We start from the raw sequence: 26,253 nt of genomic DNA, 5'->3' as shown, positions 1-26,253 counted from the left end.
GACCAACTTAAGAGTCAATAATCCAGTTAAATAAAATGGAAGGCAGGCTCTTGAAGGTACCTGTGGGGCTTTTTGCTTTCCCAGTTAAGAAGCCACCTGAGGCCATGCTCTCACTTCAGCTCATAGCATGCTCCTATAATGAATATAAATTAATGACTCTGCTTGCATATTCCACCTGCCATAAAAAGGTCTCTCTCTTTTTCATGTCATTTTGTCTTACTGCCTGGAACCCTGAGGGTGTTGATGGCCATTGGCAAAAGGGTGGTAACCCAATATCACTAAGGACATGATCAGGCTAAAGTAACTTTTCAGCTGCCAAAGCAAATAACTACATTGCATTTAAGGTTTGCTTCTTGATAATCACAAAACCTTTAAGGGTTTGCTATTTTATAGGTTAAAAAATATGTATTCCATTTCAGATAAACTCTTGATTTCCAGTGCTCTTCATAAAAGCATCTGGGAATCCATATTCCAGAAGGTTCTGCTTCCACCAGACTTGCAGAAGACAGGATAATTAACAAATATGTATTTTATGGAACGGTATAATAGACCCTTGCAGGGGCCTTCAAACTCAATAAGGCAAAGACAATGCTGATTTGCTTATACTTCATGAAGAGCAGAATCCTTTTCTAAATGAGGTTATGACTTATGAAAAAATCCAGATCCTGTACTCAAATATACAGGCTTGATGAATGGTAACAACATAAGATAGGCACTGTCTGAGCTGTAAACAAACTGCAGTAAGTCATCATGCAACCAGATGTATTGAACATTTCATATAATATGCTGAACTGCTTTTCTAGTACATATTTGTGCACTGTACCTTCACATTTTCATACGATTACATTTAGGATTATTCTATTTTGGTTGATCTATTTAATGTTATGCTATACCTTTAGTTTTTTCAATTTTTACTTTGAATTTGTCTGATAGAAATATGTATATTCACTTTTTATTCTCCTATACCCACCAAGCTTTTAAGAACAGACTTTAAGTACAGGCTCAGCTTGATGTTTTGCCTATGCAGCCTGTGTCTCTTAGGCTGGCCCCTAGGGTTGCCATCAGGCTGGTATTTGACCAGCCTAGCTGGTAAATCACCAGCTAGAGCTGGGACAAGTATCTAGTTGACATAAATTTATAATTTTCCATCTTTTCCTACCCTTCCTAAAGTTTTTAAATCATCAAACACTAACATTCTCCCCTATATGCCTATTTTCCACCCTTGCTGTTAAAGACTTGCCCATTTTCTGTCCTGTGACATCACTAGCTCCTATTCACAGACCCATGATGGCAACGATCAGCACCATCCCCCTGCAGGCCAGAAAAATTCCAGTGGAAAGGTTGCAACCCTACTAGTCACCTTATCACTTCTAGCACAAACAATTATCTTATTACAAGAAGCCACAACGACATATGGCCTAGCATTCTATAAACTGTAGCATAAACTACTGAAGTCAAAAATATGCACCCAGGTGGTGAGATGTGTTGAGGGGATCCATCAATTTGTCCCCAAGGCCAATGGATGGACAAGCCAAGGAAGAGAGGACTGCTTTAATAGGCCAATGCAGTGCTTGTCTGAAATCTTTAAATGTACCAGACAGATATTGGTCAGAAACACAGACCAAAAAGCTCCCAATTTGGTCTGAAATGGTCATGTTGTCAGCTAATGTTGGCTTGTATATAACAACCTTGAATGACAGACCTTTCTGGGTATCAGAGTGGCATCTGGAGCTGATTGCTGTTGAAACAAATTACGCCAGCTGGACTGGACAGGATGGGCAGTTGCGGTAATTTTGGTGAATTGGCCACTATTGTGCCAAGCACATTGCTCTCTTGCAACTGTAATGTCAAATGAACTCAGCAAATGCAGCAAAAATGTGGTAAAAAAAAAAAAAGTTGATTTTGCTTGAAATTGCTCTTGGCTCACTGCACTTGTGGATAGGGTTGCCACTTTCTTATGTTATTAATACCGGCCTTTAGATTGGCATCACTTGGGGTGGGTAAATGGGCGAGCTAGGCAGGGAAATGGGTGAATTGATTCGATTAAAATTGTGGGTCTAAAGACAGATTTGCACTTCTGAAATATAAGTTTGCCATTGTCTAGCCCAGTAATGTCTGGAAATGTATACTTAAACATTTTATGGGTACATTAGGAGTCCACTAATCAAATCCTTTGATGGAATTAAAGGAAAAAGTAAACATTAGATGTTTTAATGTCAAAACATTCCTTGAACACTGACCCAAATATACAGGTATGTAATAATTATGCAGATAAGACATGCTATGTAGTTATGATAAGCTTTGCTCTCATGCATCTTCATCCACTTAGGGGAACTTAAAGCAAGACGAACACTGCTCAAATTATAAATAGGGGTTATTTTCCATCTTAATGCAATCCAATCAATTCAGTTTAATACCAATTTTGATTTGTTGCCCAGTACAGAGCTTCATCAACATTCACTCCATTGTCTATCTTTGACCTGCATAAGAGACTATGCAGAACTTAAAGGACAGCCCTATCTGATGTAGCTAGCTTGCAAATAGAGACCCTGCAATGTCATTACTGATGTAGAGATTTACAGTAATTGCTACAAAGTTACATACTATAAAGTAGCTGTGTGGTCTCATGAATGTCTAGCAGTACGCATAGACCAGCACTAAACACAAGGACTTGGCATTTCCTGGTGTGCTGTGTATTTAGCAAGTGTCCCTTAGGAAGCACCTTCTTACAATGTTCCCTGCAAGTATCTAAGCCGACACTTGCTGTAATGAACGATTGTAGAGTAGTACTGAACACTTGGGGCTCAAAGGACCAGGAAACCCCAAGGGGGTGAATATTTGTTAGGTACGTATAGTTTATGTATGTGAGTGTATAGATTGGTAGGTGTGGGTTGTGTGTGCTGGGTTTACTTGGATGGGTTGAACTTGATGGACTCTGGTCTTTTTTCAACCCTATGTAACTATGTAACTAACTCCAAAGGACACCTGGCCAGTGAATTTTTTTCTGCTAACCTGGGTTTCTAACAGAGTACCTAACAAATTTGCCCCTCCCCCATGTCCTACCATGTACTATGGGCAGTGGAAGACTTTAAAGAGCAACACATAGCTACACATATTGAATCCAATTGCTTGGATTGCTTTTAATCTGTAATGACTTTACTGGGTCTCTAATGGTCGCCATAGATGGGATGCCCACCTTCAGGGTCTTCCAGTGTATGTGCGCCTTTATTCACAGCTAGCTACATTAGATAAAGATGGACAACTCATTCACAACAAATTGTCATTTATACCCTTGATAAAGGAATATCAATATGTTCTCCTTGTTTCCCACTTCCCCAGGTACCACTGCAACCTTACAAAAATGAATATAAAACAGGGGGAGGCAGAGACAGATGTACTGGGTGTTCAAAATAGTTATCACCGCAGATGGTCTCACAGTGATTTTCCCTTGATGCCATGCTGGAAAAGTACTGGGATGTGAATGAATCCTACTTACGGTTTGACCTTATGGCTGATCAAATACAATAAAGCCCAAAGGAGCTTCACACAGTGCTGGCTTCAGCAGCATTCCTACCACTTATTTCTTCTGCACATGTTAACAAGATGAAGGTCAGATGCAATGCACATTTTTATCCCTTTTTTATTTACTCTTTAATAAAAGTAATGCAAATAGGCAGCTAAAATGGAATCTTCAAAAGAATCCCTATAACAGGGATGGTATTTTGTATTATTACAAAAGATAAATACTAAAAAAATATACCACAGGGAGTATGCAATCAAACATTGCTCTGTGAAATTAACTAAGAGGCCACCGTAATCAAAAGGGCAAAGTTTGCTCCAGGTCTTGTAACAGCAACCAACCAGCAGGCAGTATTTTCTGGTAAGCTGTTTCAAAGTAAATGCCTGACTAGTTGCTATTGAGAGCTTTGTGAAGATGATTTTAACAACGATCTGCCCCTGAGGAGTAAAGAATCTTAATGTTCTACCACAGAAAACACACACAAACATATACTGTTGGTAACAAAATTTTGATAGCTTAAATTAAATTGTCCTAAATGATTAATTTAAGACAACAGCTAAAATAAAAAAAATGCCATTAAGCAGAAATTGTAGGCTGTTTTATTTTTAGATTCTGTCTGGCTTTGGCCCCCTGGAGATATTCAGTAAATTGCCATTAAGGTAGGCCACTAATCCTGAATTACTTCCTCAAGATCTCATTATCCTTTAGCCGAACTGATGATGTACACATGTACTTAAGAGTTAAAAGCTATGGCTTTATGTGATAATATGCAGCTTTGAAAAATTATAGCATGATCACTAATAAACCAGACCTCCAAACACTAACAAACCAAACCTCCAAAAAGAAAAAAAACATATATTTCTGGAATCTGTGGCAGAATGGAGTATAGCCACTGGGACTTTGGCATTTATTCTGCTTTTGGTGGTATATTACCTTGTTTGTCTTATCAAAAGTGGTGCCATGGGAAATATTAGCTGGTGCAATTAGTACAGTGACCCAGTAATAAAGTGCTGCAATTTAGTTCAGGTCTTAAATGCCTAAACCAGGGGTTTAGACATTTCCCCCGGTGATCTACTGTTGCACCCCCCCCCCCGCGCACTTATGCGGCACAGCGTACATATACATACCCAATAAACATGCCGAACTTCCGCATCCCAAGGCTTAGACGCGGTCCACCAAAAATCCATGGGGGATCGACTGGTGGACCGCGATCGATGCCTTGACTACCCCTGGTCTAAACACTTGCATTTTTGGTTGGTACTGCAGTTGTAGTAGCCTGAGTAGCCAACTCTTGTTTTGGTATAGTGGTATTCGTTATTTGCCACTCAAAAGGGTATATGAGTACTCTAACCTGCTGTCCTGTGGACAGGCCATGCTATCTTGACTTTAGTTTGACAGCTGCTGGCGATTGGAGCATAGTTTTTTTTGGTAGATAAAAAGGGTTATCCTGGGACCCATGCAGCTCCGGATTTCAAATCTGGCCACCCCCCATTCACGCCCCCTCTCCCCATCCCGCCGCAAGTGCGCATGTGCGGGCATGCTCCATACGGAAGCAAAATGTCAAAAATAATTTCAGTGCCGCCCCTACATTTGTGCAGCCCTAGACCCGGTCCTTTCTGGTCTTGCCACAAATTCGGGCCTGGACCCATGACATGTTACACCACTGAGACATAGTTTTGCCAGTGAATACTGGCATAAATGATTCAACACTGGTCTTTGCTGTACTCTTTAGCTTCCATCCCTAATGGGATAAATATGGCTGCTTGCCTTGCAGTTAAATTTATTGCTGTAATGTACAAATGTAATATTATCATAGTTTTTCCATTGAGGGCCCCTAACTGACTGTCTGTGCTGGTGTGTGGTTTCTCTCTTCCTACCTGGGAGATTTACTTACTGATCTCCTGCCCTGAAGACATAAAACCCTTCTAACTTTTAATGATTTCTCCACCTAAGCCATTACAAATCAATCAGTGGCTCGGACACTGAGACAAAAACCTGGGTGACGAAGTGTATCTACGGGGAAACATTATTATTCTCCCTTAGCTTTCATCTAGATGCACTGATGAGTAGTTGTAGATCCTCTTTGCCTTGAACAAGACCTCTCAGGTTTCTTTACCTCTTTCCAAAGTTTTCCTCTCCTTGTGGTCAGCACTATGCCAATACTGAAGCATCCCTCCATTTGAAAAAAACACAGCTACCAGTAGTACTGTTATATATATTTTTAGACTACTAACATTAAGTTGTAGCCCAAAGAATGAGACTGCAGTGTTTTGGCACTATCTATGTGGATAGAGCAGCATCTATTGCCATGCATGTAAGCAAAAGTCCTTGCTAGATTCACAGCCATGTCCTGTTTGAGAAATGCCACTGTACATGAATTCAACACGGGCACTGAAGGCATGGCCTACCAGAACATGGAAAACATCAGTATGAAATAAGGCTTATTTACTGTGCCATAACTGTAAACATCGCTCAGTAGAACATTCATTGGACAATGTAATTAAATGGGAAAAATGTGCACCAGGGCAAGTTAACCAATTGTTTTTTCATTCTGTTAGCCCAGTGATCCCCAGCAGTGGCATAGCGATCGAAAAAGCAGATCCTGTGGTGCAGGGGGGTCCCAGACCGTGGGGTCTGCTTCCTGCATTACTGCATATTAATCAGGGGGGCCCAGTGCAGTGTAGTAGATTAGCCCATAAGAATAAATTCATTATACCATCCTGTCTATATACCCTTGTTGAAGAACCCTGAGGTGCATTGTACAGATTCTTATGACCTCATCAAACGAGTCTACGTTTCTGCATGCTCTGAGAAGCAATTTCCCTTTGCACAGCTCATGTTTGAGCCTTTATGAGCACCCACCTACCCACTTGTTCATCCCCATAAGGGAAATGTAATCCGTTGCATATGTGTTTGGATTTTTGAATGACTAATACACTCATCCATGAGTAATAGAATCTTATCCAGCAAGCATTCTGCCTTGTGTGACAGAACGGTACAGGAATAAGTCACTACTGATGAAATGTACTGAAATGTCTTGTGCACAGCAAAATGAAGTATTCCCACAGAACCTAAGTGGCCTCATCTTGTCACACCCAAACCCCCATCTTTGAAGGATACATTTTTCCAATTTTTCCTGTATGTTTTTTTTGGGGGGGGGGGGATGAAACACACACAGACACGAGGAGAACATACAAGCTCATTGCAGATAAGTATGGGCTCGCCAACTGATCTTTTACTTTGGTGTGGTTGACAAATATATCATTATACGTGCCCCTGCCCCCCTAACACACCCCCAGGGGCCCCCTCCCGATGTCCTCTCCTGAGCGTACATAAGTGAAACGCGTAAGGGGAGGACACCTGCGACTGGGGAGCGGCAACGCACATCAGGTCTGGGCTGCCCACTGGGTTTTTTCCCGGTGTCCCAGCGGCCCAGTCCAACCTTGCCAGTATATCGGTGTCAAAGACTTAACTGCTGTCATTAATAGTTAAATTAAGATATTGGTTTTTAGCTTGTCAAGTGCTTCAGTTTTTTTCAGATTTTTAGGCAGTTTTATGTCAGCACAATCCGTTATGTTCCTATTGTTATACTTATATTTAAGTCCATTACACTTACCTCTGAGGTTTATAACTTTTTCGCTTATTTAGAGCTGAATAACTGTATTTTAAACATCAATGTAAAATTGACAAGGACAAATAAGAAAAAAAGTAACTCCCTGGTAAGTGAACATGCAAAAATCAATTTGGTGGGTGGGTGCCAGCCTTTTATCTGCAAAGGCAATAAAGCAATCCAAATGCCATATCCCTAAGCTAAGAGTCATGCAACATAAATGTCTGATGAAGCAGAATGCATCTAGAGTTACATACCCTGGCAGAATTTCCATTTAATATACTGAATTTCAAAATACTATGGAAAACATGCATAAGGAGCATCAGAAAATGGAAATGTAGTTGCTTGAGCACCTCCATATCTGGCACTAAGCCCCATGCTAAGTATCAGAGTACAAGCCTGATCTCTGAGTTATAACTGAGGATGGCTTAGCACTATTAAAATTAAGTTATGCTTGATCTACATAGTTACATAGGGCATTAACAGAATCTGCCATTACCACATCTCTAGGAAGGGCATTCCACAACCTCACTGCCCTCACCGTGAAAAACCACCTACGCTGCTTCAAATGGAAGCTCCGTTCCTCTAATCTAAATGGGTGACCTCTGGTGCATTGATTGTTTTTATGGGAAAAAAGAACATCCCCCATCTGCCTATAATCCCCTCTAATGTACTTGTACAGAGTAATCATGTCCCCTCACAAGTGCCTCTTTTCCACAGAAAACAACCCCAACCTTGACAGTCTAACCTCATAGCTTAAATCTTCCATCCCCTTTACCAGTTTTGTTGCAGTCTCTGCACTCTCTCCAGCTCATTAATATCCTTCTTAAGGACTGGATCCCAAAACTGCACGTTTTCATCCCTTGAGTCAATGCCCTTTTTTTTTATACAAGACAGCACTTTATTTGCTTTAGTAGCCACAGAATGACATTGCCTGGAATTAGACAACTTGTTATATACAAAAACCCCTAGATCCTTCTCCATTAAGGATACCCCCAACAAACTACCATTCAGTAGATAGTTCGCGATTATATTATTCCTACCAAAATGCATAACTTTGCACTTGTCAACATTGAACCTCATTTTTCAGTTTGCTGCCCAGTTTTCCAATTTTGTCAAATCGCTCTGCAAAGCGGCAGCATCCTGCATGGAACTTATAGTTTTGCACAATTTAATGTCATCAGCAAAAATAGAAACAGTACTCTCTATGCCCACCTCCAGGTCATTAATAAACAAGTTAAAAAGCAAAGGACCAAGGACTGACCCCTGCGGTACTCCACTAACCACACTGGTCCAATTAGAAAATGTTCCATTTGACACCACTCTTTGTAATCTATCCTTCAGCCAGTTCTCTATCCAATTACAAATATTATGTTCTAGGCCAATATTCCTTAATTTGATCATTAACCTTCTGTGAGATACTGTATCAAATGCTTTAGCAAAGTTCAAGTAGATGACATAAACTGCCATTCCAGCATCGAGGTTCCTGCTCACCTCCTCATAAAAGGCGACTAAATTAGTCTGGCAAGATCTGTTACGTATAAAATCATGCTGGCACAAACTTATAATATTGTGAACTGCAATGTATTCAAGTACCCTATCCCTTATTACCCCTTCCAAAATCTTTACTTCTACTGATGTCAGACTAACAGTCCTATAGTTTTCAGGCTGAGAACGGGATCCCTTTTTAAATAACGGCACCACATTAGCAATTCGCCAGTCTCTCGGCACCATGCCAGACCTCAATGAATCCTGAAAAATTAAGTGAAGAGGTTTGGCAATCACAGCGCTCAGCTCATTTAATACCCTGGGATGAATCCCATCCGGTCCTGGACCTTTGTTTACCTTTACATGTTCAAGTCTCTTTTGAATTTCGTCCTGAGTGACTCATGCGTCAGTAGCTAAAAATACTTATCCCTTTTTTGTTGAAGTGAAAAGCAAGTTGATTCAACCAGCCACCAGGCTATTAGTAAGCCAATGATCTGCCCTTTTGATAGTAATAAAATCCAATAGAATCTGTTTTATTGAGTTACCCAGTATAGGGGGTAAAGGTAGGAGCCTGGCCACGCTCAAAGCACAAAGCATAAAGCTCAAAGCCTCCTGAGAACTATGAGATACACCAAAATGAGGCTTACCTCCAAGCTCCCAGAACCCCCTAATTCTCTTCCAATGGTCAGGAGCACACCTTATAATGTGTGCACAGATGCATATGACCAGCAGTGCACAGAAACTTGTGTGTGACACATGATCCACTCCCTTGTATGTCCTTTTTGGCCCTCTCTATTGTTTTTGAATTATTAGCCTTCCTATTCTAACTCATTCCAGAGTTCTTCTGCTTGTTGGGGCTAGTGATCCTGGCAACCAAAACAACAAAACAGATTCACTGTAAAGCATCAATTTTATGTTTTTTTAGGCTAATTTCCCTTGACTTTTTACTCCTTCCATTTCAGTTTAAAAACTGCTCCCTAGTTGCTGAGGTAAGCACCTAGCAACCAAGTAACTGACTGAAGTACTGTAAATATATTTTTTTTAAAAATAGGACTAATTGCAAATTGTCTTAGAATTCTGCCTTCTTCATTCAGTGACATGCTTGTGCAAGCGTGATAGACCAGTGCTGCATTGCAGTGGTATCTACCATTACACTGGGCCTCACATGCATTTGAAATGACATCATGGTCATAATATTATATTACACTGCATGCAAAGGAATGTACTGTAGCTATGGAGTAAATGTGTGGCGGGGGTCAAAACGTGTTTTATATTATATGGCATGATATTAGTAAATAATAAGTTTGTCATTCAGTGATGCTCCATGCACAACTCTATTTATACCATTCAAATTGTTGCACAGCTGTGGCCAAATTTCCAGTATCATTTTAGCTAGTAGCAGGGGTAAAAGTTGACAGAGCAGATGCAGCAAGTGGGGGGGGTCTTAAATTATGAACAGTTGCGCTATAATAGTATAGAATCGGTTATCCATTATGGGAAGGCCATCTCCCATAGACTCCATTTTAATCAAATAATTCAAAATTTTAAACCATATTTCCATGGTATTTGTAGTAATAAAACAGTACCTTGTACTTGTTTCCAGCTAAGGTATAATGAACCCTTATTGGAGGCAAAACAAACCTACTGGGTTTAATTCATGTTTAAATGATTTTTAAGTGACAAAGTATGGAGATCCAAATTATGGAAAGCTCCCTTATCCAGAAAACCCCATGTCCTGAGCATTCTACATAACAAGTATGAATGGGTCTATCAATCTATAGCATCAATGCTATGTGCTATGGGTTGCCTAAAATTAGAGTAAAATTAGTGAGATTTATTGTAGTGGTGCACATTCCCATTGCTGACAATAAAACACCTCTCCACAACCGGAGTTGCCACTTAGCTGGTATTTACATCAGCTTAGCAAGTAAACCACCAGCTAGGGCCGTCACTGGTTTTACCGGCAATATACTTGCTGGTACATTTTTAATACCCTATAAATCCCCCTTTTCTTCACCTTCTCCACACTTTATACTCAAAGGCCCACCTCTGTACTGCCCATTTTCCACCATCTCCTCCCATTTCCTCACCCATTCCTCCCATATCCCAGCCCATTTGGCAATCACACTCTTACATAATAGCCTCACCCCCAAAATGCAGTCACGTCTGACCCTGAAATGAAGGTTGGTATTAAACAACAAACTAAAAAACGAGTCTTCAAAATATGAATATACATAAAAAGTTGCATATAGGTCATGTTGATTGTTTTTCACTAATAGGGATGCTTTTGTAATTAATTGTTACTTGGAGTTCTAAACCTGACTGTTTCGCCAACCTGACTGTCCCTTCTCAGCCTGTCAGTTATAGCTTCTAATGCTAATGGACTCGTGCTGCACAAATATGGCAGCCCCCTCATAGAGAAACATGAGGGATTGGATAGTTAAGGTAAAAGCATCAGGCAAATACTTTTATGGCAAAATTAAATATAGCATGCAAAGATAATGTTATGATATATTTAAAAAAAGTTACTTTCATGTGCCACTATTTTCAAGTGACATCACCAGCAAGGCTGCCATTAATGATTACTGGTTTCCTTATAGGTTTTCTAAGTTAGCCCACCCCTGCCAACAAGTATAATAAGGTCTCTGTGAAAAATGCCCCACAAATACATGGCTATGGCCCTGATCCACTCATGACGTGACTCATTATAACATAACAAGGCCCCTGATCCACCCAGCTGCCTTCCCATGGCCCACCTTGCAAAACACACGTCTGTGTCTCTTTGTCACCAAATTTGCAGGTTAGCAGGAATATCCAGCCCCCTCCACCTCTACCCTGCTTTTCTTTGACATCCCAACTGGGGAAGAGGCAGGTCAATTATATATGGCCAGGGGAAGCATTGGGCCATGGATAGATTTATCACATCCCCCCCCTTCCCCCTTAGAGCCTTCATTGCTAAGGTACTAAAGTGGTTTTGGTTATAGCAGACATTAGAAATATATATATTTTAGAGGACAAGTTATATTGTATATTTGTTACCTTCTATTGTTGGCTATGGGTAAAATCTGCAATCCCACTTCATCCTCCACTTAAAGGGCTAAACTGGAGTATTACACCTTATTAAAATTGTTTTTCTAAAGTGGAAACTTGTTCTGAGCCTGTTTCTATTGCTGTAGCAGTAATGATAACCCCCTGTACTTCTTTCCTTATATATAGGTACCAAGAGAGTCTGTGTCAGGGACAAGTCACTGAAACCATCCTCTTAATAATGTAATCTTATTATAGTCACAGTGGTATTGATTCAATAACATCCCCATAGACAGACTGCCACAGTAAGGAAGCAAAGTCTATGAGGAGACTATGCAAGCTCCAGTGTGTCTGAGTAATATACTCGTCTCTTTGTACTCCATTTCCGATCAGTAGTAGTTTATTGGGATATTATTAAATGTGCATTTTCCTTGTTTAAGGCCTTATTAATTCTCACTGAGATGAACGAGGCATTGGGCCTATAGTGCAGGCTTTTTACCAATGGACTTATTGTATATTCCTTTTCCCCTTGATTTCATAGTCCATGTACCCCACCAGCTTTTTAAATGACAAATCTCAGCATATCTAACTGGCACAGATTGGCGTGCTGTAGTTTTCTATAATCTGATAGGCCACAATTTTATATAGCTGACTGTGGATGCCTTTTAGGCCCCCAGCTCTTTTACATATGATCAGGTTCTGCCAGATATCAGTCAAGAAAGCTGGAAAATCCAATTGAATGAGCATCAAATCAACATGGAGATGGGATCCTTTCCTGGCAGGTTTAAAGATCACGGACCTCTTTGTGAACATCTGCCAAGGGGGGCCAAATCATGACCTGCATTTGGCAACATTGCTTGAAGAGTGAATCCTCTGTGCATAACCAGTATCACCCCAAATCTCTCACTGTTGGGCCTTCTCCTTCAATGGGCCCTCTGGGAAACAAACTGACTTGCACAACTGAGCATCAGTTTCAAGCTCTGGTGCTCCATTTTAGTCATAATATTGTGGATGCACTGAATTCAGGATTAAGTTAGGGATTTGGCCAAAATTCAGTCTTTTTCAGCAGGATTTGGGGTGAATCCATGCTCCTGGGAGAAACAAATCCAGATTCTTAAAATTACGTGACTTTTGTCGCACAAACACGGAAGCTGAAAGCATTATAACACTTGTCCTCCCTGTGAGTAATTTTGTATTCTGTAAGATTGTACAGCGCTACGTACCCTTGTGGCGCTTTATAAATAAAGTTATACATACATACATACATAGTTAAGTTGGTTTGAAAAAGACCAAAGTCTGTGAAGTTCAACCCCATCAAACATACGTAACAAACATCATAGCAAGTATTTAATACTGTGTGTTCGAGGTATAGACCTTTTTCATTGTCCTTACCAGGACCACAGTCCCCCTGGGCCCCATACAGTTGGGTTTAAATTATGATATAGAAATGGAAAAAGCTAGCACCGTCCTCACTAACTATGCACTTTCAACTTGTAACTGTCTACACTCCTATGTTAAGATTGTATGAAATGGAGTAAGAACACTGAGGTAACGTGCAACTGAAGTAAAATTGTACAAAAAAAAAGGGAGAAGAAATACAAGGAGACACCCAAACAGGTGGTCCCTGTCTAGACTTCAGAATTGCTGCACCGTTAACCCCAAAAAAGAAAGAGAAAAAAGGTGAAAATTATAATAGGCAATTCACTTGATCAAGTGTCATGGGACATTAAAACTTAACCTTTATTGGTAAAAATTAAAAGAGTAAAGTATATCTAGAAATAATCCCCATTAAAAATTGCCTGGGGTGATATTCAATTAAAGTACAAACTATGAGGTATTATAAGGCTGCTCAGAGTTAACCTGCCTCATTCAATTCATTAAATGTATCAGCTTAAAAAATAACTATTGTATCAAACACTCTCCACAATTCAAAAGCCCCGTAGAGGCAGCCAAGGAGAGATTGCAAAAACACCTGCAACAATTGTTGCGAGATTGTTGCCAAATAAGGAGAGCTCGAGTCCCGTTTCCTTATGAGCTATATTAACTGCTGAAACAGGGTAGGGGATTCAGACCTCGTGGTAGCTGTGTTAAAGTACAGAACTCTTTCAGCTACAGGCTACAAATTCGGCCGTTTTCTGTGCCCCCCACCCCACCATGAAATGAGTGCAGGTAGCTCAAAATTGCAGCTTAACCTCCCGTTTTTTTTATAACATTGAGGCACCCCTGCTTACTAAAATGCACATCAGTCGTGCAGACAAATCAGCCCACCCTTCCAAACCCAGAGCCCCGCATCAACACCCGCTCCACCCCCCTTCAAGCCCGACGCGCGTTTCGCCCCTTCACGAGGAGCTTTGTCCTTGACAAAGCTCCTCGTGAAGGGGCGAAACGCGCGTCGGGCTTGAAGGCAACAATCTCGCAACAATTGTTGCAGGTGTTTTTGCAATCTCTCCTTGGCTGCCTCTACGGGGCTTTTGAATTGTGGAGAGTGTTTGATACAATAGTTATTTTTTAAGCTGATACATTTAATGAATTGAATGAGGCAGGTTAACTCTGAGCAGCCTTATAATACCTCATAGTTTGTACTTTAATTGAATATCACCCCAGGCGATTTTTAATGGGGATTATTTCTAGATATACTTTACTCTTTTAATTTTTACCAATAAAGGTTAAGTTTTAATGTCCCATGACACTTGATCAAGTGAATTGCCTATTATAATTTTCACCTTTTTTCTCTTTCTTTTTTGGGGTTAACGGTGCAGCAATTCTGAAGTCTAGACAGGGACCACCTGTTTGGGTGTCTCCTTGTATTTCTTCTCCCTTTTTTTTTGGGTTTAAATTATGGTTGCCACCTGGCCTGTATTTCACTGGATTAGCTGGTGAAATACCGGCCAGGGCCTGTATTACAAATTTACTAGCAATGTAACTGCTGGTAAATTTGTAATAACTTGTCCACCACCCCAGGCCCGCCTCTGATCGGTCCCCAGCCTGCCTCCAATCTGACCCACCTCTTTTCCCCTCTCCCAGCTTACTTTCTTTAGCCTGGCCCCTCAGTATTTCTGCCCACCAAAGTCAGGTCTGCCCCTGATGTCACAGACCTGCCTTTGCTCTGACCTGTAAAAAGATTGAGAAAAGGTGGCAACCCTTGTTCAAATACACTCCTTGCACTTCTGTATATTTATGCCAAGTGCCAGCCCACTGGGATATCTACCAGTGTTCCTCCGGCCCAGTCCGATCCTGAGGGTGGGCTTAACAGGCTGGGCTAGGAACAGGGGGGGAGCAGCGGAAGGCTTCTAATTAAAAGGGGGATGATTGCCAATGAGAACGGGGGATGATCAGGTAAGGGAGGGATCCACAGGAACTATATTGCCAGTAAATTTGTAATACTGGCACCAGCCCTTGCTGGCGATTTGTCAGCTAAATACCGACAGATTGGCAACCCTACTTACCCCTAAACTTAGAGCTCACTGAGAAAGTGTAGTGCCACTGACACTCAAAAGATGGCCCAGATGAGGACAACTTTGAAAACCCACATTTGTATCCCTTACAATGTGACTTGTTGCTTATCTGCTCAGCAGTATGCCGCTGTTATCACCCCACTGTTGACTGCTTCATTCATATACCTTTCCAATAACTAAATATATGTATTTGTGAGCCCTTTCTTTTCCTCCAGGCTTGTATTCTTTCTCAGGCTTCCTGTTTATGGAATTGAGCAATAAGAGAATAAGAGTTTTTGGCTCTTACAGTGTGAAAGGTACAGGGAGTAAGTGCGTGGGCCTAGCATCAAATACATCATCACAGTTTCCATTTTCTCAGTTTAAAGGAATAAATACTCTATCATTTATGAGAAGAAAGCCAAACATCTCCGTATGAAGAGCTGCAATGCAACCAGCTGCTTAATTATCAATTATAGGAGGCATCGCTGATGCATAAAGCGTGAGACGTAGGGGAACAGCCGCTCAGGCATTCTGTTACCAGGAGCTGAGATGCCACACTGGAGGGCCGCGGGCAAGATTCCAACACATGCTGTTTTTAATTAGCCCTTGGCCTTTAGAAGAGCTCAGTGGCATTACATCCGATTCATTGCATTATTTTTTAATAAGACTGACCTACCGGTATCTTATTAGTGACTATAGCTCATATTAATAGAGAGGGGGAAGCTGAAAGGGGTATTTTTATTAAATAACTGCAAACCAGATATTCTTGGGTTGGCACTTTCCACCCGGCCCCCTTCCCCCAAATCTACCCCTCTTTGTGTAGTTACAGCTGTCCAAACCTATATGTCCAAGTAACTATAGTCAGAACTCTGCCTGATTGTTTTGCAGCCTGCCCCCAAGCTCTTGTGAGCAGGGCCCTCTAATCCTATTTTCTGTAGCCCAGCTAATAGACCCCTATTAGTTATATCAGTATAAAGCTCTGCGTAACTTGCTGGCACTATCTGAATAAATGATGATTAATTGGCGCTGGGGTGATGATGCAAGGAGGCGGAGTGATGACATAATGGACACATGGGGGCAAATTTAGAGAAATTAGAGCCCACCACAGTAAAGTCCCACCTCTCTATTCATTTGATTTTAGAAGGTATCAATGGGTGAAAGATAGGGGCTGATGTATCAGAGCATGGAATTAAAGCTTACCAGAGTAAAAGTCCCCTAACTCTTTATTCATTCCTATGGGATTTTTAGAACCTTATTTATTAACAGGTTATAAAGGGCAGATTGTTTCATACTTACCGTGATCTTCCTTTGCTAGACAAACTCCATATCAGTACTTACCGGGATAGCCCTCCCTCCTGCTCCCATCAGAAGAACCCACCCCAAATCTTCAAAAGACCAACCACATCCACTTGGGGGGGGGGGGCAATGCACTGACATGGAGTACATTTAGAAAAGAAAGAGTATGAAACAATCTTACCTTTTCCCTAGCTGAACTCCATGTCAGTACTTACTGGGATGTAGCAAGCTAGTCTTTCCCAATGGGAGGGCAATAGGCTCTATTAGCAACTTGTAATAAGCAATGCTTTAACATGGAAGTGAACCAAATATATAATTTCTACATGAACATAACAAAACTATTCCCGGTGCCCCAGAATAAAACAAGAATAAGAATAATTCTACAGGGTAGACCATATAACACAGAATAAGAGGTGCTAGAGTCCATTAAACATAACAGCTTGACACTTCCAGAAGTGAGAGACATCAAGACACCCCTGCATATGGTGACATCAAATGAAGTGTCAAATACTAACTCCCCTACTCACCACATGTATGCTTAATTTCAGTGCAGTTCACAAGGCACCTGTAAGAAATGCTAAGTTGAATAGGTATGACCCTCTAGATATTTCAACAGGGCACTATGAGGTACACATGAGGCATGTACAATAAATACAGGCTAAAGGTAGACACAGCTGTCTAGTAATCAGATCTGTTCTAACTGAAAGTTGATCCCAAAGAACAAGTACAAGGGCACCTGGGGTGACAGACCATCGCAACCTTATGAGAAAGGTCTACCTGGTTAGCCCTAAAGGTTTTTAGGTCCAAAATAAAATAACCCCAAGATGCTCAAAGGCAATCACATGAGCCATGGAGACAGTCTGTAGCACCTAAGCAGATGGCCAGAATCATGCATAAAAAGCCAGTCTATCTTCATATAAGAACATATTCACCTTTGGAAAAATCAGCCATTCTACACAATATAAGCCCCATAAACCAAGCTGACCCTGGGACTGGATTGATTACTTGGATATACCAGTAAATGCCAGAATGGCTGCTAATTCATCAGACTATAGATCATCAACATAATGTGAAAACCCATAAACAAAGAGAAACCAAAGTTACTTGACAGAGTGACAGAGAGCCCTCTGAACATGCAACCTAGATACAACCTGTGCAGCCAGGGTAAATGACACTGTGAAAGCAACAATCAGTCAGTCTTGAATGAACGGACAAAACTCCTCTAAACATTCTGTTGGGATCTTGACAAAATAGCATTACCAGTGACCAAACAATTATCTCTATTTATCCACAAGATAAAAAAAAACCTACAACGCAGGTAGAAGCTGGGGTAGAACTACCCTGTAACAACTGTAGCACTGTAAGCAAGGTGAAGACTATGATACTCCAAGTGACTTAGGTTCAAGACATTATAGTGAAAGCAGTAAATAAGGTAAAACACACATGAATGTAGTTGCAAAGATGCACATTCCACTACTGCTGGGGTCTCAGGAGGGCACTGATATATAAGAGGAGATAAGAGCCACCACTCATCAGGTGCTTCCATCATCTGAAGTCTAAATCAGTTGCCCTGTATCCTTAATAAGCAGCTTTCAGCCTGTACCATCCATACTTTCATAATCTGGAGAATCCCACTGCCAGAAGTACTTATATGGGTCAGACTAATTAACAAGAAATGGATTTCTACAACTATACAACTGTAGTGTCAGAAATACAGGCCATACAATGACATTCCCAATGTCTAATACAGGGCTGTCCAACTTCTGTGGTGCCGAGGGCCAGACTTTTTCTAGCATACATAGTGGAGGGCCGCTAATGGAAGTCAGTTTTGACCACTCCCCTTTTTTTAAACTGCACCCTCTTCAAACCACACCCATGTTATCACAAGAACTTTTAAGACCATGCCCACATTAATGGTGATAGCACAGCAAAAACCCAAATGGTTGGTGCTTACTCCCCTGTGGATAGCACAGCACCCCCCAGCATATAATTACACACCTTAGTGACCATTTAATGGCTATTTCCAACTGCTAACAAACTCCCAGAACAAACCCCTGCCAGGTTCACCTCCCACAGGCAGCATAGGGCAGGCAGAGTATGGCACACACAGGCAGCATAGGGCAGGCAAAGTATGGCACACACAGGCAGTACTCTGCCTGCCCTATGCTGACTGTGTGTGCCATGCTCTGCCTGCCCTATGTTGCTGTGTGTACTATGCTCTGCTTGCCCTACCTTGTCTATGTGTGCCATACTCTGCCTGCCCTGTGCTGCCTGTGTGTGCCATAATCTGCCTGCCCTACCCACCTGTGTGTGCCATAATCTGCCTGCCTGTGTGTGCTATACAAGCCTAGTTACCTATATTCCTTGGGCTACTGATCTCAGGTGAGCAAGCAATTTGCCTGAGCTCAGCATACAGCAGAACAGAATAGGAACACATACCTTATCTGTTTCTAATAAGTCAGGTTGTAATCAGGCCCCTGAAAAGTCACCATATTGCAGAACACCAGGTTCATATCCCAAGACAGACAGGCTTCACAATCTTACTGTGAACAGCAGCACTTACCTGAGGCTCCTGAAACAGCATTCTGAGCTGCTGAATTAGAGAGTGGGCGAAACCACTTCCATTTTCTTATGCTGGGAGCTACATAGCCATAGGCATCCCATGATTATACACATCTGGTGTATGCACAGACAGGTAAACAAAAGCAACTGCTGAGGTTACACAGAGGCAAATGGATAACTGGTGTTAGTGCATCCTGCAAGGGCCCAAGTCTGTAGCCATTTCTAGTTACCTCAACCTTAGGAAAGTCTTTCCTCCAATGAAAAGAAAAACATATGTTCTTTGGGAACAAAGAAAAAGTAACAGGAGGTATTAAGGCTCAGGCCCCTAACTAACTATGCCTAATTACTGACTGACCCTGTGCTAGCACCTCCCTCCATCTGTAAAAATATAGGGGTGTAGGGGCCATACACCATTGCCACAAGATGCCTTTTGGGCAGGCCTGGAGGACACACAGATGGTGGGACAAGCACTTGCCACCAAATGTTCTGGTGGCAATACAGGAAGGCAACTAATACGCAGGCAGACATGGCTACCAAATATTGCACACCAGTGCCCTGCCTTATCAAGCAACTGGATCCCAGAAGACTCCAAGCTATGAGGTGATGTGCTGGGGAATAAAAAAAAGTCCCATAGACCAAAAAAACCCTGTCCGGAGGCATTATGAGCAGGTCCAATGCTTTCCCGAGGTTAAAATTAAAATTTTGCTTCCAGTGGGAGCAGAAGGACCAACAAGATTCTGGTAAGTGGCTGGCTGTGGTTGGTCTTTTAAAGATTTGAGAAGGGTCCTTCTGATTGGAGCAGGTGGGATGGTCTATCTCAGTAAGCACTGACATGGAGTTCAGCTAGGGAGCGTTCAGCCAATCACCGATTGCTGTATCATAGCCCCACCCTTATGTGACAAGTCCCACCTGCGACAGCTCCACTCTTCCACAGTGATGTCAGCACCCCACAAAATTTGGCAACCCTACAAGTACATTGCTGGTAAATTTGGGATGTATCTTAAAACTAGGCTGTTAAACACTGGCTGGGTGGCAGGCAGGGTGCTAAGTGCAAAAAATAGACACTAGCAGCCATGTTTTTCTCACTTAGCACCATGCTCTGACTTTAGCTCCTTCATCCACATGTGCTGAGTTTCAGCAGTATTTTATACATTAGATGCAGGCAGGGGAGCAACATAGGATTTCCTATCAGACCTGCAAGTTAGGGACCACTGGTGGGGCATGGTACAGGGCATGGCCGCCTTTTGCCCACAATTTAGTGCTCTAGCACTTGCATCTGGAGTCTTGCTGCGCTCTGCACCTCAGGAAATAGGCAATTGAACCTCTCCGGCAATAATAAAAACATACTTACAGTATTACTATGATATCATTAAGATTCCTTTGTAACGTGTTTGCATAAATGTAGGTGCTGGCATTAAAGGTATAATAATAATAATCCATTATAGATTTTGAACTAGGCAAGAAGGTCCTCTAGACAAAATGGAAAAGTGATAAAAGGAGCAACGTTACCTATTGGTCTTTTGACCCATGACAACCAATACGCAAATGGCATTTACTGGTAAGCTTTTAAAACCAACATTAGATTGGTTGCTATAAATTATTATACCTGGGAAAACATTTGCACCTTTTATCAACCTTTAAAAAGGTAAGAATTCTTTATTGTGCAAGTGGAGCTGCTTAGGTACCAAAGAACTTATGTTGAAAACATGCAGTAAGTGATTTTATGACCAATTAAAGGAGGACACTTCATAACTGATAATTGGTCTAGAAGAAGTGGTTTAGGCACTAATGCAGCAAATTTTCTATGGCGCTGTCACCTACAGCAACCAATTAGCAATTAGCTTTGATCTGCATAGTGTAGTTTGAGTAATGATAGCAAATGTCTGATTGGATGCTACTTGTTACAGCACTGGGGAAAATGGGGTAAGGGGCAAGTTGCAGAATAGAAGGCTACATTTTATAATATTTGAATTCTATTTTACCAACAATGTTAAATACTGTGGGGTAAATTCACTAACACCAGGGATATTTTGCCCAATGCAGTCATCTATACAAATGATCCATAGGGCTTGCCTTAAACATACCATCTGAAAAGCTTTTCATGGTCTGCGAAAAGTGGAGGCTTGTTAGCTTGGTCCCTAAATTGTGGGACTGCCTAATGTGTAGTGGCTGGTGAGGCTCATTCTGAAGGCCAGCTATGGAGAGATATTGGAAGGGGGATCCTGGAAGCTTAGCATGAAGGTTCTGTAGAGCAGAACTGGGGGTGAGCATTTATGTGTGCTGCTGCCCACATTGTTCACTTGCAATCACACAGTTGCCAAAGATGGCAGCAACACTGCTACAACCCTCCTTTCACATGGGTTGCTCCCTCATGTCTGCTGTTGGCCCAATCACTAACTCACTGCACCTCTCCAAGTAGTGCCCCACCCACCCTTACTGCTGCCTATTATGGCTTCAATGTTTTGATCTATCTGAAACTTTTGGAGAGGGGCCCTCAACAAAGTTTTTTCCTCCAAGGGGGTGCCTGAGCTGTAAAACCACTTCAAGACTAAAGATGATTTAGGACCCAGACAACTGTTTTGCATAAGGGCTCTACAGAATTTAGTTCTACTACTGTCTAGAACAGTGATCCCCAACCAGTGGCTTGGGAGCACCAACCCCTTTTATATTGCTCCCAGTGGCCTCAAAATATGTGCTTATTCTTGAATTTCTGACTTGGAAACAAGTGCCACCCAAGGCATGGGCCTAGGGTGGCACAAATTTAGGGGCTTATATGCGGCAAAGAAAGGGGGCTGTCTCGGGGTGCCAGGTTATCAAATCCGGCCCTGGTTGCTCCCCAACTTTTTTTTATATTTAAATGTCACAAGTAAAAAAAACTTGGGGACCCCTGGTCTAGGACATTGAACAATATATGATGGGCTTCAATACAGCCCTGTGTTAGTTGCAGGGGTTGTTTCTATCTAACTAGTGTTTTGTGTGCTTGTTTGTCGTGGTCATCTGTGCTAAGCCTAATATTGAGTCTGAAGGGTTCAAACTATAGAATATTGGAGCTGGCCATAGCCAGCAGAAATGGAAACCCACCCATTAGCTATGAAAATCTGTGCCTCTGTATCTCTGCATCTACTTTTCCCTTCCTGATTCCCAGCACATACTCTGAGCTGCTCTCAATTATCTGAGCTCAGGGACACAAAATACATTATATATAAAATTTACAATACAAGAACTTCTGTGGACCCCTTTGAAGGCCTGGATCATTACTGTTACAAGGCTGCTGAGCCTCTGGACTCTGCAGTATATAAAATACAGCACAAATACAGTACATATTTGTTGTTAGAATTTGGTTCTCCCTTTCAAGGAAACAACTGATATTCTTTTCTGCCACATCCAGGCCTAATTGTTGATATTACCTGTCCACTATACTGAGCCCTAATGCATTTCATCCTATGCTTCCCCTCCCCATCCCAATGTCGATCAGGCAAATGTATCAGCCAAATACATTATTCATGCAATGTTAAGTGAGCCCATAACATTCTTCCCTTAGACAGTACAATATGAGGGTACAGCTTGTTGTGTGCCCAGAACATTCCTTCTCTGTATATTTGTAGTTATACATATGGGTGGGAGGTGCCATATTGCTTCCCTTAGACCATATATGTCAAACACAAGGCCCGTAGGCCAAATCCCGCCCACCTGGCTGTTTTATGTGGCCCTTGGTGAGTGTGTCTGACCATCCAGCCTGATCAATTTCCATTTTCCTCAAATAGTAACTAAGACTAAGGGGTATATTTATCATGCTGTGTAAAAAGTGGAGTGAAGCATTACCAGTAATGTTGCCCAAGGCATCCAATCAGTAATGAGATTTCAACAGTAGCAAAGCATCTATTGGCTGCTATTAGCAACATTACTGGTAATGTCTTACTCCACTTTTTACACATTGTGATAAATATACCCCTTAGTATCTTACTAAGTATATTAATAAAAAAATTGGCCCGCGACTTAGCCTGTGTTTTAGATTTCGGCCCCCTTATGTGATTGATTCAGTATAGCTTACTGTATGCCCAGAACATACCTTCTCTCTTTATTTGTATCTATACTTATGGGAAGGAGGTGCCATTTTGTATCCTTTAAAGCTGGCCATATACGCACCGATAATACAGTACGAAACCTCGTTTCATACAATATTCGGTACGTGTATGGCAACTCTACGAGGCAACCCATATCGCAGGAGGCTGCTGATATCGGACGACTCGCCGATCGGACAGGTTAGAAGATTTTGATTGGGCGCCCAAGCAAAATCTATGTTCAGGGCTGAATTGGCAGAAGGAGGTAGAAATTCTATTGTTTCTACCTTCATATCTGACGATTCAGCCCTGAACGTCAGTGGAGGGTTGGAACGATCTTTCATGCGCCCGATGGTCGCACAAAAGATCGAAAATTGCCATGTGTGTGTCCAGCTTTAGACAGTACAGTATGAGGGTATAGCTTATTGTGTGCCCAGAACATTCCTTTTTTGTTTATTTGTATTTATATAAATGGGGCTAGCTGCCATATTGTTTCCCCTTACCCAGTACAGAGATTCTATGCAAGGTCATTAAAAGGGAAATTGCATCAGATGAAGCAAGCAAAATGGCAGCTCCCACTTCTAAGTATACACTGCAGAAATACAATAAAAAGCTAGCATTTGCAGATAAGCAGGGTATCATTTTGTTCCCCTTGTAAAGTTTCATTAGGATGTAGGGCATGAGCCTGATGCATTATGTGGGTGCCAGGTTGGCTGCATCTGCATGAGCAGGGGATGTTCTGGCTCCTGCTCTTGCATTTGGAATCATTATGTACTACATTCCCCAGACATGGGCTTACCCCGTAACCCTGACCAAGCCGCCTATGCTACAGCTGCAACTTTTTCATGGTAGAAGGCTTCTGTTTCATAGGGTGGAAGTAGCCCCCGTTAACCAGCTTTGTCCTAACGACCTACATTTCTCACTTTCTGTGGTAAAGTATAATACAACAAAGGAGGCCGTAAGACTCAGAAGGAGGGGGGGGGTGCGGTATAGATCTGACCGCCTGACACTCCATTGATCCCATTATTCAGATGCTAATAACATTGGCAAGGTCACACAGAAGAAAAAAAAATACCATTAACCATTCTTTCTCCTAATGATGTTGTTCCTCCTATGCACAGGAGGTGTAAGACTTCCCAACAGATTGCAGAAATATGGCCGGTACCCTTGGGAGATTCATGTAATATGGCCTATATACAACACAGGGGTGTGAATGAGTCTTGGACACCGCTCTGCAAGTATGGGGCAGGCAGGTAGCCCAATGCCCTCCAAGAAATGTCACCCCTAAAGCACACAACAGTTTTGTCATAAGTGAATAAACCAGGCCCTGTTGAGCAGCAACAGACCTCTCCCCTTCATCTGTTTTATTACCCTCCCTTTTCTCTGTCATCCTAATTAAGTGCTACTGATACCCCTCTGTCACTCTGTGAGATCCACCAATCAGGGCTGCTCTCTGCGTTAAAATGGAATCCCTCCCACTACCCTGCAGTTGAATAAAAAGGGGGGAAGAAAAAGCGACATTGCAATGCACCAATACATCAGCCGGGATGCATGTATGTGAGGGATGCTAATGTGAATTATCCAACCTTATTCCCATATAACCTGCCCAGTCTCCAACCCTGTGGTAAGGGCAAGTAAATCTTTATTGCTTTTGCACACACATCTATGTAAAAGCTATTTACAAAAATACACGCTCAAGGTGATTGGGAGTCTGGAAGGAAAATAAAGCTGCCTATAGAGCTCCAACTCCTGCATCTGCATTAGGTCGGGAGGCATGTGACCCCCCCCCCTCTCCATCTTAATTCACACACTTCCAGCGGCTCAATATAACAGTTTTTGGTGGTGCCTTTTTAAAAATAATGTTAGTGCTGATTATTTGCCCTCCTTGCTGGAATATGCAAATCTTCCAGATACCAGACTGCATCCCTTGCACAGCCTCCGGCTACATCCTGTATCCATCATCCCGGACCCCCGGACCATTATGGATGCTCCTGTTGCAGTGGAAGAAGGAAACAGTATGTGCAGCTATATATGCCCCTTCTATAAGGGCACGCCAGTCAGACACTTGCTTGCCCCTTAACCATGCCAGCAAGCCCTCAATGCCTTTGTGCTAATGACACAAAATAATGAATAATGATAGCAGCTTTAAATATAAACCAAAATAAAAAATACATTTCACTTACCAGGCCATGATAGAAGGATGAAGGGAGGGGAAGACTGGAAAATCCAGAGGGGATCCTCTTTTTTGTATTTCTGTTGTTTTTTGAAACAAAGGAAAATGAAAAAAAAGCTGAGAAATGATAGAAAAATTGGTTCCAGCAGCTGACACTGGAGGACTACATGCCTCATGGATGGAGCCAGAACTCTGTGCCGTGGACCATCTGCAGACTTCAGCATCCCATGAGCACTGGAAAGGAAAGGGGTCTGGGGGGAGGGACTGCCTGGAAGATCTGATTTAAAGCCTATTCCCAGGGAGTCAAGCTGTTTAGTAAAGCAAGGCCAGCAGCCATTTGTTTCCCATCCTCATTACAATGCACAATTATCAAATGAAACCAGCTTACGGTGGTGAGGGGAAGGAATAGATTTCCCTCGGCTCCCCCACATATGGAAATGGTATATTCCAAGCCCACTTTAACAGGGAAGGCACAGCCGTTATCACTGATGCTACCTGCAGTTCTTTTTTTTTTTTTTACGATCTTTCCCTTCTGCAACTGGCAGTGTTAATATCCCATTTAACTCAATTCCTTATAGTATTATTAATTAAAAAGGGAAGGGAGATCTAAAAAGGCAAAGGCAAGCCTACCCCATGTTGGGCTTGTGATGCTAAAGGGAATTTGGTGCTATTAATACTGTAGTGAAAGGACAAATTGACCCTGTAAAGCACTGTAAGGACATTAGGCAAAGGCTGCCCCAGAAAGCAGGGGCAAGAAGGGAAAGAGGGAGCCCATGCTGTGTTCCAGAAGTTCTGTGCCAGAGCAGAGCCTGTTTAACCTTGAGCAGGTCATTGGCACTGTGCTAGACACAAATGGGCCATAGGTTAGGTTAGCTGCAGCCAACACCTTTAATAGGGACAGCAGCACCAACTGCAACTGGGTACTTTATTCTCACTCCACTCCTCTGGCATGTGAGAGATTAAAAACAATTGCACTTTAAAATTCTCCTCAGACCTGCCTGTTGAGAGGTGCCGACTCCTTGAATATCTCCCACCTCTGAACAGGCAGGCTGTGTCCTCACATTGTGTGCAAAAGGACAGCA

At 42.0% G+C, this 26,253-nt stretch overlaps 1 protein-coding gene across 6 annotated transcripts in view; it reads right to left on the bottom strand.

Moving 5' to 3' along the window:
- Positions 1 to 25,495, bottom strand: part of atp2b3 (ATPase, Ca++ transporting, plasma membrane 3) — a 144,523-nt gene extending 119,028 nt beyond the window's left edge. For 3 of the 6 annotated variants that reach the window (XM_012967901.3, XM_012967905.3, XM_012967902.2), the window contains exon 1: positions 25,182 to 25,495. The gene's annotated coding sequence lies outside the window, so the exon portion shown is untranslated. 6 annotated transcript variants of the gene reach the window in all.
- Between the last annotated feature and the right edge of the window lie 758 nt (positions 25,496 to 26,253).

Source organism: Xenopus tropicalis, chromosome 8 (assembly GCF_000004195.4).
Source record: "Xenopus tropicalis strain Nigerian chromosome 8, UCB_Xtro_10.0, whole genome shotgun sequence".
Taxonomy (NCBI): Eukaryota; Metazoa; Chordata; class Amphibia; order Anura; family Pipidae; genus Xenopus; species Xenopus tropicalis.
Note: the sequence above shows the minus strand (reverse complement) of the source record. Positions and strands in the feature narration are given on the sequence as shown.